The 13711-nt window shown below is 36.9% G+C and overlaps 1 long non-coding RNA gene and 2 pseudogenes across 1 annotated transcript; 2 read left to right on the top strand and 1 right to left on the bottom strand.

The window, feature by feature from the left end:
• Positions 1 to 576: 576 nt before the first annotated feature.
• LOC141829770 (uncharacterized) lies at positions 577 to 1596 on the bottom strand (annotated as a pseudogene).
• Positions 1597 to 4659: 3063 nt separating this feature from the next.
• On the top strand, positions 4660 to 9471 carry LOC141829982 (uncharacterized). Its single transcript, XR_012601913.1, has 3 exons — positions 4660 to 4720; positions 4894 to 4942; positions 9211 to 9471. It is a non-coding gene; the product is annotated as an uncharacterized LOC141829982 (long non-coding RNA).
• A 2686-nt stretch (positions 9472 to 12157) lies between these two features.
• On the top strand, positions 12158 to 12730 carry LOC141828940 (F-box protein At1g67340-like; annotated as a pseudogene).
• Positions 12731 to 13711: the final 981 nt, after the last annotated feature.

The raw sequence follows: 13711 nt of genomic DNA, 5'->3' as shown, positions 1-13711 counted from the left end.
AGAAACTCGAAATTTTAATTTAAGAAAAACTAAGACTGTATATATGAAATATAGTTTCACAAATAGGCACCTCCATGGCTCCGTCCACGTCCACGTCCCTTCCCCTCGCTGGCTCAGCAAGGAACGCAGCCCCATGGACCACAGCCGTTTTAGTGCATTCCTCCCTCCACGGCGACGGTGCAACATAGCCCGCCGATGAACTCACGGTTAGAAATGTTAATGGACGTTTTAGGTGGATTTCATCGTGAATGTGATTTTAATTCCACGTTGAAAATTTCAAAGCTTAATGGTTGATTTTAGCATGTATGCTGTGAATAAATACATGACAAGAGGCTTTCTCTCAAGCGTGAGTACATAAGAAAGGTGCAAATTTTAGATCTGGATTGCACTGAATTAAATTAATATGACCTGATAAATTAAATTTAAATTTAGATTTCAATTCAATCATTTTCGTCGTAATCTCCGATAATAAAATTGTGTAACACTCACATCAACACGATAAAAAGTAGGCTTATATTTCTAGATAGAGAAGCAACTCTTCTGCAATAACTCGATTGACAGCAAAGTTTGCTTACATTATTTCAATCCGAGGTTGACGTTCCTCAACCTCAATATTCGCTCAGTGAATATATTAATTATATGCGAAGTACTACATGATGGAGCAGGGAGGGGAAGGCTCGGACTCGCACACGATTTTGAAGCATGGATAGCCAGTACTACAGCTGGGCGGCAGCCGTGGAGTGTTGCAGGAGCAGCAGTCGTGGTTCGGCTCGTTGCAGGTGCAGGGCGGCAGCCGTGAGTGTTGCAGGGCCACGTCGGGGTGGGGCACGGCCTGGGCGTCGGCTTGGTCGGGCGGACACACCGGCGGACACACCGACGTGGAGTGTTGCAGGAGCAGCAGTCGTGGTTCGACTCGTGGCAGGAGCAGGGCGGACACAGCGGCGGCCACACCGGCGGACACGGATGCGGACAAGGAGGCAGACAGGAGGCGGACACGGAGGCGGCACAGGCACCGGCGGACACGGTGGCGGCGGCGGCGGCGGCGGCGGCGTCGGCTTCGGCTTCGGCGTCGGTGGAGGTGGGTCCGGTTTGACATAGACGTCTTTGATCACCTTGTGAGGCTATGCAGCAGAGCTTCTTTATGAAGGCGTTGGGGTCGAAGGGGCCGGAGACCGTCACAGTGTCCTTCCAATCGAACGCGATGGAACTGATCTTGAATTTGTCTAAAAAAACGCACGGAATCCAACAAGCAACAACAAGACAAAAAAAAACAGATTAAAATTTCCTATTCCTATCCATCTCTACGCAAATGCAATAGACGACGAATCGCGTGCTCACTCTGGAGCTTGCACAGAGCGCTCTTTATCTTCTTGAGGCAGCATCGACATTCAAGATCAACCTTTATGATAACCGTGACGACCTGTTAATTCCCGGCCAGTTTGACGTGCATGCCCAGTCCACACACAAAGTCAAATTGCATTACCAAATGCTAGCTAGCTTACTACAAAAGAATTAATAGTTCTGAAGGAGGAATTATTGGAAACTGATTACCTTTGGGCCTTTCTTCTCCTTCTCCTCCTCCTTCTCCTTCGCCATCTACTTCAAGCTTGTTGAGCTTGAAAGGCTGAATCTGGTTGCACTGAAAGAGGATGGGAAATGGGTCTCTTTTATAGCCATTATATTCCTATCTTAGTTTCTCTCTTACCCTAGTTGAAGATGAATCAGTGACCATGAACCATATCAATAACAGTGGATTTCCCTAAGCGTTTGTTCGAAAAATAATACGAATGGAAAAATGACGAACGCAAGGAGACGTCATCATGAATAGGACATTAGTTCCCCACGTTTAAAATTAAATGATGATATTAAGACTGATTTATAATGAATTAATTATGGATGATTATGGAAGTTGTGAAAGAGACTATGCTCACAAAAGGAAGCCCTCGATCGGCACTTGATAACTCAACTTTTGTACAACTCAACCTTCCCTAGTAGCTCGATTTAAGCAATCCAGTTTGGTAGGTTGAGATCATCTACTCAACCATTTTGACAGATAAATCTGATTTCGATTTATAATTTATAATTCAAATTATTTTCTTGTAACTATGATCATATCATGCAGTTTTAGGTTCTTTGTAGGAGACTGTATTTATCAATAAGTTAACGAATTCAAGTAGTATTATTTTATTTTTGTTAATTCAGTTATTCAATTCTTTAAATCGATTAATTTTGAAGGTGATTGATTCAGATCTTATATATAAAAGTTTTTCATATGACCAACAAAGTAAATCGAAAAGTACCAATGATTCATCGCTCCATAATCAATATTTCAAGATTATTTTCTCATTAAAAAAATTAATTATATTTCATAATATATCATAATTAAAAATTAATTTATAAATATCTGATTAATTATGAAAGGGTCTAAGTCATTGCACCGTAGACGATGTGCATTATTCATGCTAATGGCTACAAAATCAGGGCCCCATTTCGTCATTGGGCAGGACGATTCGCAGCTAGGTGACTGCAACTTCGCGGCTGCCATTGATGGTCTAGTTAGCTTATGGCCATAAAAGTAGTTGTTGCAAATTAATGCTCACGTACGTTCTGCCTTTGAAATAATATTGGAAGGAGAATTTTAGGGAATAAAATAATATATATAATGTGCCCTTTAATGAATTATATATATCAAGTAAGGTGGTGTGCATTTTAAATATGTTTTTAAACTTGGTAATTAAATTGGCCTTCATTTGAGCTTCAAAAGTAGGTAGGTTCATGTGAAATCCACGCATTATCTTCTCTACCACGCATTTTCTCACTAAAAAAAAAATTGCATTTAGCGACAAATTATGTGACCACATGTAAAAGACAATGAATTATTTGGTATTCGTTATCTTAAGAATTTTGTAATTTTTCCAAATTAAGTTTTATTATTTATTGTTTATCGTTATTATTTTAATTCACATGCGCTGTTTTGGACCACATATTTATCTTTCATTATTGCTACTTCAGACAAAATATGTATAAAATGAGACATTATTTTTAACTTTTTGAACTTTTAGAAATCTATAGCTATTTTTTATTTTTATTATATTAGTACTGTAAAGAAGTCTTTTTTAAAAAAATATATTTATTGTGATTATATATATATTTCTATTTTTTAAAGAAAACTTTTAGTTTTTTTGTCAAATGAGTAATTGTACAGTTATCAAGATGTTTTTACGAAGACTGATAGAAATCTAGCAAAAGAACCTTCTTAAAGTCCACTCGTTTTCCCTCCCACACTCCGGCCCGGGCCACGGTTTTTTTTTTTATCCGCATTGCCGTCGGCCAACCCCCCTCGGACCGGCTCCGTCCATCTGCACTGGCTCAGCAAGGAACGCAACCGTTTTAGTGCATTCCTCCCTCGACGGCGACGGTGCAACATAGCCCGCCGATGAACTCACGGTTAGAAATGTTAAGGGACAAAGAGATGGATTTCATCGTGAATGTGATTTTAATTCCACGTTGAAAATTTCAAAGTTTAATGGTTGATTTTAGCATGTATGCTGTGAATAAATACATTGACAAAAGGCCTCTCAAGCGTGAGTACATAAGAAAGGTGCAAATTTTAAATCTGAATTGTATTGAATTAAATTGACTCGTTTATAAGTATGATCTGATAAATTAAATTTCAATTCAATCATTTTCCTCGTAATCTCCGAGAATAAAATTGTGTAACACTCACATCAACACGATAAACACTCACATCATCAATTGATTAATTTTAAAGGTGATTATTAATTTGATCTTATAAAAGTTTTCCACTTACCAGTAAAATAAATCAAGAAGCACAAATGGCTCCTTGCTTCGTAATCAGTATTTCAAAAATATTTTCTCATTGAAAAAAAAATTAATTTTGTAATATATCATAATTAAAAATTGATGCATAAATATATAAATATCTGATTAATTATTGTCAAGAACGTCATTGTTGCACCACATGCAGCATGCATCAATATAAGACCCTACACGTACGTACCTACTTGCAAGCAGAGGTTTCTCTACATGCATCTTCCTGGAAGCCTTCGGGATCTTAATTAACTGGACATTTCAAAAAGACAAATTAGAGTTCAACTGATAGGACAAAATCCAGAATGGCAATCAACTAACAAAAATGTTTAAACTTGTCTATATATGATAGCATTAATCCAAATCACTCAACATACTCAAACAGCACCCACCTACTGCATGCATGTGTCGTCCTCTTCAATCCTCTTCTATTACAGCTAGCCCCAAATCAAATCAAATCAAATCAAACCCATCCTGCCCGCCCGTGAGCTCGACCGACCACCTAGCTGATCATAATTTTCCAGTAACGTTGGTCGTTCGTACAATCATGGCGGAGTTCGCAATCAAATTAAAGCATGTGCATTATTCATGCTCATGGCTGCAGCCCTTCCCATGGCCACGGAATACCGCCCCTTCAGTCCGGCCACCTCGCCGGAGTAGATCTGCATCCCCGCCTCCGAGCCCGAGATCGTCTTACACATCAAATACTACACTCGTGATAGACGCCGCAACCGCCCTCCCGTTCGACGGACCGTCCTCAGGAAGGCCGACGTCGAGAGGATCATGGCAGCCATGACCTTCGGCCCGGATGATTTCCCTAAAGTGCTCGTAAGGTGGTCGAGGAGGACCAAAACACCCACGGTGGTGGCTAGCAGAAATAACAAAAAAGGTTTAATTTTCGCAGTCAATCCTTTTCATCTCCTTTCCTGTCGCGATTGTGGTTTCTGTATTCTTCCGTATTTTGAAATTCTTTGTCTTTCCTTAAACTTGTGAAATAGATATATTTGTCCTTTTCAAGTAGTTTTCTACATATCCTGAAACTTCCAATTTTTTTCTCTTCAGCACAGATAGAAGAGAAATAGAAGAGCAAGGAGAAGATGAACCAGAACAGGTTGAAGTGTTTTGTATTTCTTGATTTTGGTTCCTGTACATTGTCAATATTTGTAGGAAAGCAAATGAATATAAATGGTATCTACAAATCATAGTAAATCAAAAAACCCTGATTTGTAGCTAGATACTTACAATTGAAATCTCAAATCAAATCATCCTGATTTTCAGCATATTGAGCTGATTGCGTGAGATTATCCTTATCATCAAATCAACTCATCCCCGATATTCAGCATGTTGAGCTGATTGTGTGAGATTATCCTTATCATCCTTAACAAACATAAGACCTCTAAGTTATTTTTGTTCGGCCTATTCTGATTAATTCTACTAGTCTTTTTGTGTCATGTGTATTACATTTACCTGGTATCCATCTTATGTTCATGTGCATTTGGTCATTTTGCAATTCATTGGTTGCTGGAATAGGAGTTGGGGAATGCTGGTGATACAAATATGTTTTTCTATAGGTGACTAAATCATGAACTTACCTTTGAAATCATCTGGCAATTTAGCAACTTGAACATTATTATCTTTTCAGCTAAGATAATAGAACATATATATTCTTGTAGATGTTTTTTGTGCTAATTGGTGAGTATACATAGATTGACTTGGAAATTTGAATTGTGGAGAAAAATTTAGAAACTCGAAATTTTAATTTAAGAGAAACTAAGACTATATATATGAAATATAGTTTCAGGAATAACAAAAAAAAAAGATGGAATTGTTTAGACATATGAACATAAAATTCTTGTAAGTAAGAATTGTAGATATATTGAGGCTATTATTGAACAAGAATAAGACATGGATAAAGATATCATTAAGATAAAGAATGTAGGATTGAAATGGAGAGAAACTTCTGGAGTCTTGTTGTATCATGATGTGCCTCTTATGCTAAAAGGAAAATATGAGGTATGATCCTCATATTTTAAAGGTCAGAGTATTGGGCTATTAAGAAATAATACATGCAAGTTAATGTAGCAGAGATGCAAAAGCTAAACTAAAATAATGTTCCAAAGCAATTAAGTGTGGCTGCAACCAATAATAAAATGAGAGAAAATATTCAAAGACAATAAATAGAGTTTATTGGTAGGAGAGTTGAACCAATTATAAAATAAAGTGTACAGGATAGAAGGAGATTGAAGAAAAATTAGTTAATTTATTTAAAAAATAATTGAACTGATTTGATATTACTAGAGATAAAGCCTTGCATGAGTGTAATTGAGGTATTAAAACTCATGTAGCTAGCCACAAATAGTTGGGACAAACAGGGTGTGATCTTATAGTAGCCCTTGCTAAAGTCTTTTAAGTTGGAAACATAATTACTTTTGAGAGGAATTTCATAGAATATGAGTAAACATAATATGAGAATATTTAGGAACATAGTTGTTAGACTCATATGATTCAGGATTTATCAAAAACAATTGTGACGATACATTTCGATTCAATATGATTCAATACAAATACTATTTTATAAAAAGTTTTGCTTCAAACAATTAAAAATAATTCCAACCTACCAAGGCATTAAATTAAATCCAATAGATAGATATTAAGTCGAAGTCATTATAAAAGAAGAAAGTTTTAATTTTATGTTATATGCTAGAAGTATAGAGGTCGAAGAGAGTGGAATCTCAAATTCAATGATGACATAGAAGTGGAAAACATCTTGTCATGTGGAGAACAAAAAATCAAATTAATATACCATAAGTCAAGGATGGAAATTCTAGCTTAGAAGCGTAATAATTAATTAAATTAAGAAATACAATCTGAGCTTCAAGAAAAGCATCAAAGTAAACAAATGAGATGACATATAGCAAATGCAATAAGCTACCATAATTGGTTTAAATCAAGGTTTAAAATATCAAGCTATGCCGAGGTTTCATTCTAACAATACAATTTTAGTACCGTATCGTACTGTGCTGGTATAGTTTCAGTATTTTTTAAATATAAAATATATTAACTAAAATAAAAAATTTAATCTAAATATTTAAAAATAAAAAGTAAAATATTTTTTAAAAATAATAAGATAATTTTATGAGTTTTAATAAAGTTTATTTAAATTTTTCTCAACTATAACTAGGAATTGATTACTAAAATCTTATTAAACCTAAGTTTAAAAAAAACAAAAGGAACTGCGACTGGCCACGCGTGCGACTAGGGGCGCGTGGCCCGGTTGCGGAGGCATCGCAGGGCCCGCGCCACACCTCCAGTGGTGTCGCCGAGCCCGTGGGGTCCTTGGGCCCGCGCCACACCTCCAGTGGAGTCGCCGAGCTCGGGCGACGCTTTCGAAGGTGTCTCCCGACGGGAACACCTGTGTCGGTGTTGTACTGGTGTTGATCCGTCGGCAGAATGAAATTTTTCGCCGGTATCGCGTGATACGGCTTAAGATTTCAATCTATGGTTTAAATGACAATAATCGACACAAATTATGATTCCTCTATCAAATCATAAATTGTTAAGAGATTTCTCTAATGCAATGCAGTATCATGGATTGATAAAGAATTGGTGTTTCATGTCATTTCATTTCAAAATAATTGATCGATGCCATATCACAATCCAATTTTTTTAAAAAAAATTAAATTCATTTAATAATTATTCAAATAACCTTAAATAAACATTTGTTAACCAGATTTCTTTAAATTAATTGTAAGAAAAGGAAAGCTAGCTAACTAAATTGGCTTTCAAATTGCCAAACCACAGATTTTGTCTTCATTAGAATGCATTTAAGCTTTGGTTATATATATTCAGATTTAAATTGGATTATAAGAATGATTCTTTTGCTCATTTACTTTTTATATTGGCATCATTGATAATTGCCCTGTTATGTTTTTTGCTGTTTGGTTGGCAAAATTGTTTGCTACTATATGCTTTATGCTAGCGTGAGAGTTTCAACTGTAGAAGCTGCATACTCACAACCAAGGTTGTGGATGCATGGTAGTAGAAAAATGGATGACAATCAATGACAGTTTGAATTGTTAACAGCACATATATTATTAAAAATTTTCATCATACTGATACATGTCAGAAATTTCCCTTTTCTCATGCCAGCTTACTCGCAGAACATTGTCTAAATGATAGTTGAGATCACTAAGTTTATATCCATAATTCCATATTACTCTTCTTTAAGCATAAAGATAGTATTTGTACAATGACCAATTGATGGTTATGAATTCTATATAATCTGATAAATAAGCTGATCCCTCTACAGGAGGAGCCATGAATATCCATATGGCTCAAAAGGCAGTGTAATCTCTTCAGGTATTCTATTTTAGAATCATAGATAATAAGGAAGAGATGGACTGAAAAAAGAAGACCAAAATGGGAGACTGTAATTCAAAGAGCAATTTATATATTTTTTTCTTTAATAGTCAGGGTGAAGGGGAGCCTTGGTGCAAAGATAAAGTTGTTGCCACATGACCTTAAGGTCACCGGTTCGAGTCGTAAAAACAACCTCTTGTAAAATGCAAGGTAAGACTGCGTACAATAGATTTAATGTGATCCAGCTCTTCCTCAGGACCCGCACTAACGGGAGCTTTGAGCACTGAGCTATCCTTTATAGTTATATCAATTAGGGTCAATAAAGTTAAGATGTGTCTTATATTAATTATTAATCAATAGCTTTGCTTTAACATTATTGCAGTTATATAGATTATTGTTAATATATTAGCAGATCTTTTGGTATGACTCATTTGTATTACAAATTTTCCCTCCATTCCTGTATATATTTCTTTTGCTACCCCTAAGATCACGAAGTATTTTTCTTCCTTGATAATATATTAGATGCAATCCATGTTAATGCAATGTTTTAAAAGCCTTAACCTTTTAGACAGATAATTTAATCAAGAACTCAGTTTTAAGCCCTGATACTGCATAAGCTATTCACTTAAAAAAAACATTCTTCAATGTTTTAATTTGAAGATTCTTGTTAGAAATAGTCATGTATTACGACTGTTTTAAAGTTCTGATTGACTTAATGGAATTTGATTTTCTTTGCCTAATTTCCCTTTCATCCTCAGTGTTCAAGATGATTTGTAACTTCAACTGTTGTGTAAATGTTAAGAATGTTGTTTTCCCCCACCAAGTAGAAGCAAAATTGGTAACTTCTCTCTTCTAAATAACTTTTTATAGCTGCACTTGGTTCCAGAACACCTTACTGATAAGTACTTGCTACATGGTGCTAAAGTGATATGAGCAATTGATTTATTACCCTTCAATATTGGAAGTAACTAGACAGATCCAGATTCGTTTTTTGTCTGATGCTTCTCATCTTCCCTGCAGGTTTCAAGTCCTTGGCTCGGTCTTGGTGGTCTCAATTTCTGCTGCTGGATTGAACTATGGGTGGTGTTGTCCCACTATTGTGTTTTCTTCCTTCATAGAACTGATACTGTCATACTGTCGACTGAAGCTTCCTCAGATAAGATAATCTGAGAAATGCCTAGTTGTTCTACTGCCCTTTTGTCTTTCTGGATGTTGCTCGCCCTATACCTGCAGGTGAATACTTGAATAATGTAGTGACCATAATGATTGGCTTTTGTTTCATTTGCTTCAGTCCACTTTTAGGGTGCATTTGGTTGGGGGTCATCCGTGATTACCTTGGTTATGTGATTACCAAGTAAGGCCTCATTCATAACTAAGGTTATAGGGAATAAAACATAACCTAATGTTGTTTGGTTTAATTCTAGGTAATAAGACAAAACTTTGTTTGTTTGAAGGTTTTAATACATTACTTACTTTAATGTTTACTATATTACCCATAGTTCAATTATAATTATTTTTTAGTAAATTAAATTAATTTGATATTTAATTATTTTTAAAATTAATTTAAATTATTAATTATAATATTAATAATATAATATATATTATAATTTTTAAAATTTTAAATTATCTTAAGAGAGACTCTAACAAATTGTGGTAAGTATTTGAGTAAAATCGAATCGATCGAATTGAATAAATTAAAAATTGATTAGAAATTGAAAATGCTAATTAGAAATTTACATTTCAAACTCGGAATACATGAAAATAAATATTGCTTGTGGTAAAATATTACTTGACATACACTACTCTTTGGCAAAACTAGTTTCACACAAACACAATTCATATTTTGATAAGCTCTATATGGTGCTATATCAAAAGTCATATTCAAAATAATTACAAATCAAAATATACATCAGAAATACAAAACACTTCAAACACCTACTTATTCATAATATTGAATCATATATATATTCACACAAACACAAAATAAAAAATTCATACAAACATAACTTAAGTTCAATCCAAAATGACATTCGTCCAAGAAGTTTTGTTCAAAATGATAGCACGACTATCCAAAAGTATATCCAAAATATAAATACCAACAATGTATACCAAAATGACAATCTAATTCAAATAGTTAATTTATTCGGAATGAATCTTAGAGAACAACTTCAACACATAATTTCTCTTAAATATCTTTGGCAATGCGAAGAAATTGTCAAGCTTGTTTTCATCCTTGAAAATATACTCCCCAATATTATAATTTCTTGCTCAGAGAATTCAGAAAGTAAAAACATTCTATGCTCCTCTTCAGTCCATGGATTACCTGTAAATATAATAATAATAAGTACAGTAATGCAAATTCAGTAAATCCATCGTCACTCTGATCGCATTCTAAAATGTTAGTCCATGTGATTGTAGCTAAAAAGAGAGAAATCTTTTATATACAGACAGTTGGAGTTACTATTTTATCCTTATTTTATGTAGTATACACACTTTCCTGTCATGACTGATTGCGCAACTTGCATTGAGGTACTGTGTGAAATCAACAGCTAAAAGATACCCATTTCAGATAAAATGGGTGCAAATAGCATTGACAGACCATTTTACAATGAATCCTTTACCTAATCAAGATAATAGGTGACAGTTTGCTCCCCAACCTGATCTATTCATATCTAAAATGACATCTTTGATTCAGCTCACCAAATAGCTATCTTTGCCTTTTGTCATTTTCTTTATTTCAGTTGCACAACACTATCATAATCAAATGGATCATTCAGCTACCATAACTTACTATACAATAACACCAACAACATAACCACAAAAAAAGGAAATGCATGCATCCTCAAAAATGTCCTAGGAGACCTAGGAGACCTAGTGACTGAATAAGTTACAGAGTGCATTAAAAAGTCACAACAAAAGGTGCTCCCAAACACTAACACAGATGAAGGATGTGAATATTGCATATGCTATTTGAACCTTACTCCAGTATTTCCAAAATTAGGTGATATGGAACCATTAACAAGTATTCTTGCTGTAAACATCCACCGAAAAGTTTCACTAGTTTTTGGCCGCCACAGGCAAGTGGATAAAGATTATCTTTTTAACAAATTTACACAATCATAATGATAGAACAATATGATTAAGCGGGACAAGAAGTATGGGAAAACTCACCTCTTTTCCGCTCGCGGCAGCTCGCCGACGACCCCTTCACGAAATCCTCTGACGCATAACCATCAGTGGCGGCGCCAGCGGCAGGCTCCGGACCATCCGCAGGAGAGGCGCCGCCGCTGGATCCGGAGAGGAGGGAGAGGTTCCCCATGCTGGCACTCTTTTGGATGCAACCATCGGTGAGGCGCACCCTGCGAAGATCTTCACCCCGCCGCGGCAGGCGCAAGTCCGGGAGCTGTGGCCATTGTGGCTGCAGTGGGAGCACCGGCGCATCGTCTTCCGCCACCCGCCACCGGTGATCGGTCGCACAATGGATAAGGAGAGTAGGGTTTGGATTCGGGAGATGCGCTACTGCCGTCGCCAGACGAGAGCAGTAACGAAGGAAAGGAAATTAAAAATCGAAAATGGGATAAATAGAGAATCAACTTCTGCGGTCTGCCTCGCCGCCGCGGCTGGGATTTCGCTCGCGGAGGGTTTCGCTCGCGGAGAGTTTCCCGATCGTGGACGCTCGCAGGGTAATTTTGTCCAGAAATTTCAGTTAACTCGGAATCAAGAAAAACCTCAGCTTTCCTTGATTTTTCAATTCCAGGTTAGATGCCTTCTTTTGCTGACATATGCTGATGTGTCAGACATAAAATATTATTTGAGAATCATCGATTACCTAAATCAAATAAGATTTTGGTTGATAACTTTAAGGGGTACTTGGTATAAATTCGGTAATAAGAATGGTAATGGATTTCATTGAGGGGTTAATGGTAATGGAAAAGATTACTGGATTGATGGTGCTTAGTATAGAGAAATGGGTATAAGATTTTACGCCCTGGGAAATAGAGGAAGCGACGCGTCGTTGATGGCGAAGGCAGCGATTCGATCGCATTCGTGGTCGCTGTACTATCTGGCGATCATTCAGTTCGACGGAAGCGGCGGCTCCAAAAACGCCAAGGATCTCCGCGTCGACGTCGCGCTGAGCGCCCGCGCGACCTTCTTTGGCCAGCGTGGAAGAATGGGCCGCATCGTCGGGCGACAACGGAGGGAATCGCTGAGGAGACTGCTGCCGCCGCCGCCGAAGGAAGCCCCCTCCTCAGCGACTTTGGCTGGAACTTGCCCCCTCCGGAGCCGCACCCAGCCAACCGATTCCTCGTCAACTGGTCCCAATCCTCCCCAACGCGGCTTCTGGAGGACCTGCGCCTCTGCTCGCAGCGCAACTGCAGGTGGCCGGAGACCCGCCGACACGAGTTCCGGTGGTGCTCGGTCTGCGGCGTCGTCAGCTACTGCTCCGGCGTGCCAAGCTCTCGATTGGCGGTTATCGCACAAGGCCGAGTGTGTGCCTCCTGCCATCTTCGTCGTCGACGTCGCCGCCGACACCGATTGAGAGAAGAAGAGGAGGAAGATGGGAGAGCTTAGATGAACGGGGGAGAAGACAAAGGGGGCAGCCAAGAGGGGGAGGGAAGAATCGCGGCGGGGCGCGGGGTATCGCTGTCCACGGGAACAAATGGGAATGATTTAGTGATAACCGGGGGAGGGGTAGGTTATGAAATCAGGGATATCATATCCTTATTTTGATTCTCATTCCCGTCTACCAAGCATTAAGAATGGAAATGAAATAAATTTCATTCCCATTCCCCTCTCTTAAATCCGCCTACCAAGCGCCCCCTAAATGGATAACCAAAGTAATGGATAACCTTCAATCAAATGCACCCTTAAATTTTTTATGTGATGACAGAATTGAAATTTGGGTTGAAGCAGAGGAAAGACATGAATTATTTGGTATTCATTATCAGATCACTTAAGAAGTTTGAAAATTTTCCGAATTAAGTTTTATTATTTATTGTTTATTGTTATTATTTTAACTCACATGCGCTGTTTTGTCTTTCAGGACCACATATGTATATTTTTATTATTGCTTAGTGTTCGAACGGGTCAATGTGAAGTAGGGTGGGTCGGTCCATCAAAATTTTATCATACTATACTATGGGATAAGACGAAACGGTTGAAACTTATAAATTTATTGAGTTTTTTATTTTAATTTTAAATTAAAAAAAATTAATTCGTAGGTCAACTAAGTTCACCATGGGTTGGTCCACTTGGTTCGCAATTTGTGTGAATTAATCTAAATAGATTGATAAAATTTAAATACTATTATTAATTTAAACAAAATATATATAACACGAAACAGTATGTTTTTTTTACTTTTTGAACTTTTAGAAATCTATATCTATTTTTATTTTTATCATATTCGTACTGTAAATAACTCATTTAAAAATATATATATATTTATTGTGATTATATATTTCTATTTTTAAAAAAATTAATTTTTTTTGTCAAGTGAGTAATGTACAGTTGTTAAGATGTT

This window comes from Curcuma longa, chromosome 5, assembly GCF_044706935.1.
Source record: "Curcuma longa cultivar G26 ecotype Majalengka, Jawa Barat chromosome 5, ITB_CL_G26_1.1, whole genome shotgun sequence".
NCBI lineage: Eukaryota > Viridiplantae > Streptophyta > Magnoliopsida > Zingiberales > Zingiberaceae > Curcuma > Curcuma longa.
The sequence above is the reverse complement of the archived record's forward strand: the minus strand, read 5'-3'. Positions and strand labels throughout refer to the sequence as shown.